The following is a 6519-nucleotide window of genomic DNA, read 5'->3' as shown; positions in this document are numbered from 1 at the left end:
TAAACAGTGAAGCAAATTATATATAGAACATATAATAATAGTTCAGTGCTCCCCAAACTGTTTCAGATCAGCATATATATATATATATATATATATATATATATATATATATATATATATATATATATATATATATATATATATATATATCATGTTAATTAGCAGGTTTGGATGGGTTAGTGTTAAGTAGTTTATCCCGCTCATTAAAAATTTCCGTGCAAAACTGACCAACTATAGGAGACAGGTCTGCAGGACAGTCAAGAATGAAAAATAGTTTTTCTAATGAGTTAAGAGATTTAAATAATGGACAATGTTGATCAAGGTTTTTTTTAATATAACAAGTCTGTATGTTTTTTATAAGCAGTTAGTTAAAAAATGCCATTCATCTTCTACACCATAATTACATATCTTGCACAATCTATCTTCCCTTTTAATTTTCCTGTATCTGCCTCGCTCAGTTTTGCTATAGCTTTTCTAAAATTGTCGTTTCTTATTTCAGTTAAGTACGGAGCTAAATTAAATGGTTTTATAAGATGTTTGTAATACAATAATTTTTCCGATTCCACAAGTTTGTTTTGATAATATTATGTTAGATTTTTTTATAAAATATATTTTTAAAATTTTTCTGTTTTCGTTTCTGTGGTGTAACGTCCAGTGAATTTATAATAATGTTATTTGTCTTAAACAGAATGTGCATAGCTATGCCAGCTATTGGTACCTTCTGAATTTAATATTTTGCTACATAGCACAGCATCAGCTAGTAATGAACGACCTAAAAGAACGTTTTCTAAATGGGCCAAGTATTTGAACCCACGGACATTTATATCAGTTATTAATGGGTATCTTCCTAACTCACCTTACATGCTATATGTGTTGTATTTCTTCCAACTTGAAGTTTGCAGAATTTAATATGTATCTGTTCAAAAGGTTCAGAATCTAAATAATCCATAAATTTGTTGTAACATTTATTTTGTTTTCCTTGTAGCCCAGTTCCCCAAAATTTCAAAATTATATAATATTATTAGTTTTACCAAAATATCAAGTAACTTATTGTATATCTATGGTGGAGGTGATGAACATGCAAAAGAACTTTCAAACCTTTGTCTATTACCATTTGATGTTATAGTGCAGCCTAGATATGTATATTCATTTGTTTGTTTAATTCCATTCATTCCAATTTTAAATTCATGTTGCATAGATGCCTTACCACGTTTAACTATTATACGTTTGATTTATTTGTATTAATGGGCATGTGCTATTTCTCGCAATAATCATGTAGTATATTAAGCGCATTTTGTAGTCCTTCTGCACTTTCTGACATAATTACCAAATCATCGGTCCAAAGAAGATGTGATAAACTTTCTTTATAAAGTACTACGGGGTCACATACTTCAATTGGAAAGGTTAAGTCATTGATAAATAAGTTAAACAAAGTTGAGCTGAGATTGTCTCCTTGTTTTACACTTGTGTTTGCAGGAAACATTTTTGTTAATTTGTTATTGACTTTTAGAGATACGCTTGTGTTGCTATTCATTTATTTAATTATGCATCGTAATACCCATATGAAGAGGTTTTAGAAGCATGTCTTCTCGCCATACTTTGTCAAAAGCTTTGCTAAAGTCAATAAAACATATATACATTGTTTTATGATTGTGCACAATGTATTTGTCAATCAATGTTTTAAGAATAAAGAGATTATCCGCTGTTCTTCTCTCCTTTCTAAAGCCTGTTTGATTGTCAGGCATTACGTTATTTGATTCAATATAATGTGATAGTCTGTTTTTGAGGATACTTGAGAAAAGCTACCAAGATTACTACTAATAATAAGACCACGATAATTATTGGGGTCTGATTTCGAACCCTTCTTATGCAAAGGTGTTACGTAACCTGTAGCCCAGCAGGAAGGATATATTACAGATATGAAATAATTTTGCTAAAGGTGCTAAAATTACCGCTTGTCCATATTTAATCATTTCATTTGATACTTGATCAAGGTCACATGCTTTGTTATTTTGCAAAGCATTAATTGCTGTTATTAATTCTTTTGGTTTAATGTGTCCACCTAAAGGACATGGTTTATTTAGTGTTAATTCTCTTCTTTTGAGTTCATTTAACAATCCTGATGTACTTTTATTAATTATATCATTTTGTGATAGCTGGGGTCTTTGAAATGCATTTCACGTTTTTTTTTTATCATTTCTGGAGACAAATCAGGATTGCATGTGATTTTCCTAACATACTAGTAACAACATTCCACTAACATTTGGGACTTTAATCATGCATATTTATAAGTTTGTATCTTATGAATCTTTTGTAGCCTTTTCAATTTGTTTATTAGATCGTTTGAACTTTGTTTAAGCGTAATGTAATATCCTCTGATATAAGGGTTATTTGGGTAAATATGTTAATATTTTGCAGCATCACGAATGTGTTTACCTAATACATATTGATCAGGGGATGTATTTGATTGTTTTTTGTGAAGTGGGTTTTTTTGCATTCGTTTTAGTGGGCATATGCTTGCAACAGCGTTAATAAAAATGCCCGTTAACTGATTGACTCCGTCATCTACACTACTTTGGTATGTTGTAGTGAGCTGTTCATGAAATTCTGAATTTGTCGTCGAGATAATAATTCGGATATAAAATTTACAGTAAATAAAACATTGTCATTAAGTCCAAGTGGTGTTTGTTAAAGTTACCGAATAAACAGACGAGTGGTATAAATAGTTATTTGCAGACTTTCGATGTTTTGATTGATAGCTGATAGTCCTGAGTGCGCAGCACGAGTGAACTATTGGCTGTCAATTAAAACATTGACTTGTACCACGCCCCTATATGACGTTGCATGATGCGATAAGGAAGTTTGGCTCAGACTTGTTTTAAACGGCCTATAAGCATCTAATACAATCCCAAATACTCGTATTTGAGCATAGTTACAAAATTGTAGTAGCCTAATTTTGTTACTTTTTTAAAACTAAATCATGGAATAGTCGTTTACAGTTATACTGTTGCAGCTATTGACATTGAGTTAAATGGGTTATAGTCCGTCCCATCCTCCTACAAAAATACGTTTTGTAGGTCAGTGGTAAAGCGCTCGCTTGATGCGCGGTTGGTTTGAGATCAATCTCCGTCGGTGGGCCCATTAAGGTCTATTTTTCGTTCCAGCCAGTGCACCACGACTGGTGTATCAAAGGCCGTGGTATGTGTTATCATGTCTGTGGGATGGTGCATATAAAGGATCCCTTGCTGCATTAGGAAAAATGTAGCGGGTTTCCTCTGATAACTACATGTCGTAATTACCAAATGTTTGACATCCAATAGTCGATGATTAATTAATCAATGTGCTCCAGTGGTGTCGTTAAACAAACCCAACAAATTTTGAGAGGTGGGATTTCAAAAGTGTGCAGTGTATGGACAAATACCGCATACTGTGTTAGAATCGTTTGCAATTCGTGCATCCAAACTGTTTCCCTTTCTAGGCGGTGGTGTTCACCATTGCCAAATATCTGTTCAATTGGGGTAAAACAAATATTTTATATGGAATGACAATTCGTATAAAAGTGCGTATTAACTAATGTAGATTTACATGGATATAAACTGATGTCGCTACATGTCCATTAATTCGTAAAAACGGCTTACCCCCGTTTGTCCTATATATTGCATACCACATTTTTTGCAAGTGATAACATAAATAACATTTGAAGAACAGCATGCCATAGTATGTTTTATGGGATAAACGTGTCCAGTTTGACTGTTTTTAAAGTGTGTTTTTTTCTTCAAGGAATTTGTAATTTTTACATTTACTTTTGCCACATTTTAATGCAGAGCGATTTTTATTAACATCATTAGATTGCAGTTTAGAATCGACAAGCATGTCTTTAAGATTGAGGGGCTTTTAAAAGCAACAATTGATTTGCTTTGTGCTAGTACTTTGAGTTTACTTGACTGTTCGAGAATTCTCCAATGCCTGTGTAATATGTGACCAATATTTGGTAGGAATGGGTTGTATGTCCCGACGAAAGGTATTATTGTTGTTTGTTCAGAAGTTGATGCAGGTGATTCTAGATGCTTTTCTTTGGGTTCAATTAAAGTTTTTCCTATAGTGATATCTACAATGGGAGGAGGGTAAAGTCTATTTAAGAAGTATTTAGTTTTTTCAAACTGTGTAATTCAGTTTGTAACGTGCCACTGTTCGAAATGATTCGGGTGTACCTTGATTGAATGAAATTCCTTTTTTTTACATGTTTTTTGGTGAGCTAATTTAAAATGTAAATATTGGTGTGTGTTTGTTGTTTTTGTTTGAACAGTTGTTGAAAAAGACCCACTATATGCTTTAATAGCATCAGTATCCAAAAGTGTCACTTTATTCCTTTAATATGTGTGTGTAAATTTAATGGTCGGGTGTTGTTTATTGGCAAACTGAATGAATACATTTAGATCTTGCTCAGAATGGTCCCAAATAAAGAATATCTAAGCCAAAGTATCGGCGATTTAACACATTTGGTTAGTAAGGTTTTTTTTCAAAACATCACGTACATAAATTAGCACAGCTAGGGGGTCATTCTTGTACCCATTGCAGTGCCTTGCATTTGGATAAAGCTTTCACCATTAAATTGGAAATTATTTGATTCTACTATATTGCAGCTAGTTTACTAATTGTTTTAATGGTTATGTTGGAGTTATAACTAGCACCAGTAAGTGTTCTTTCTATTGATTCAATTCCTTCGTTGTATATAGACACAGAGTAGGAAACGAAGATAAATCAAACACAAACCCCAACTTGTTAAAATCGACAAATTTAAAACCAAACCAGACATTTACACCATAAAACTTATATCTGTCGATTCCTAGAATGATAATTGTTCTACCTATACCGATTAATGTCATTCATAGAATAATTTTCTTGTCACATTCGCCTAAAACGTACGCAACTTCGTCTAAAAAATCGCCAGGTTGCATGAAACGTGAGCTTATGTCCCGCCCACCTGTCTTTCATGAATACAAATTAAGGTCAACTGGCGGGTTAGTAATAATAATAGACCAAACGAAAACGCGCTGTGGGAAAAGAAAATGATAGGCCAAATGACATTTCTAATACATACAGTAGATGTTGAGTAGGTATTCACTGGCATAGCATTTTGTGACATCAGGTATTGAATCACACGCCATTTTAAAAGTAAGCCACATATCAACAGAACTGCTTTTATGCCTAGGTTCAATGTTTTGGGATTAGATGTTTTAATCACACAATATATATCTGTGTATGTGTGCGTGCGTACGTACGTGCGTGCGTGTGTGTGTGTGTCTGTGTGTTTTTTTAGTAAATATTTTGTTTATCATCCCTTATCAAAAACATGTTCTTTGCCACTAAATCGTTTCGTGTTTCTTTGATTATATCTGATCATTTGTACTGGACCTGAGGGCAACAGACCAGCCCAACTTTGAAAGTCTGTAAAATCACCGAATTCTTAAACTAAATATAACTTGCGTGTCACTTCAAAAATAAGCCTTAGGGTAAATCTGTTTGTGTATATATTATAGGCAGTATGTTCTCAGGGCAGTGTGCTTTTCACTGATTCCACTTCTCTTTAGGTAAGTTTAACTGCGTCATTTATATATTAAGCTTGCAGTGTCAAAACGTGTGTTTTGTTTAACGACACCACCAGATCACATTAATTAATTAATCATCGGCTATTGTATGTCAAACATTTAGTAATTTAGACATATAGTCTTAGAGATGAAACCCGCTACATTCTTTCATTAGTAGCATGGGATCTTTTATATGCACCATCCTACAGCCAGGATAGCACACCATTCGAATTTATTGCTTGTAAAATATCACTTTTTGAAAAAGTGTTAATATTACATCATATTTTAAATATATTTAGCAACAATGCTTATTTTTTTCAGTTATCGGGTTTTTATTTATTTTTTGCAAACTCACATGTGCAGTGTTGTGTTCAATACGACTTAAAATTGCCCATGTTTTGTGTTGTGTTCAATACAACGACTTAAAATTGCCCATGTTTTGTGTTGTGTTCAATACAACGACTTAAAATTGTCCATGTTTTATGTCTAAAAACAGCGGTGTGCGCCATCGTATGATCTGCAGGAAAGTTAAGATTAAAACCCATATGGCGGTATCGGGTTTCTTTATTCTGTCCTAGAGTGTCATTCATCAAACATTTCTACTTTCACTATTGAATATGATGTTTAAAGTGACATAACCCTAGTTTTAAAACACTGCGGCGTATTTTTCACTGTTATAGCCGTTTGTGATAATTGGAATCAAATATTACTTAGATTATTAAATTATCCATTTCCACACCTCCGAAGTGTTTCTGGTCATGTTGGTATTTCTAAAGAACAAAGGCTTTTTTCATATTTAAAAAACGCACGTACTTCTGAGAAATAACGGTTATATACACAAGCTCTATTCTACTTTTTAAGGATATGTTTCTATTTATACAAATGTGATACAGGTTAGTAAATTAAGAAAACGTAGATACAATACATGTTG

The sequence above is a fragment of the Gigantopelta aegis genome, chromosome 10, assembly GCF_016097555.1.
Source record: "Gigantopelta aegis isolate Gae_Host chromosome 10, Gae_host_genome, whole genome shotgun sequence".
NCBI classification, from domain to species: domain Eukaryota; kingdom Metazoa; phylum Mollusca; class Gastropoda; order Neomphalida; family Peltospiridae; genus Gigantopelta; species Gigantopelta aegis.
The sequence above is the reverse complement of the archived record's forward strand: the minus strand, read 5'-3'. Positions refer to the sequence as shown.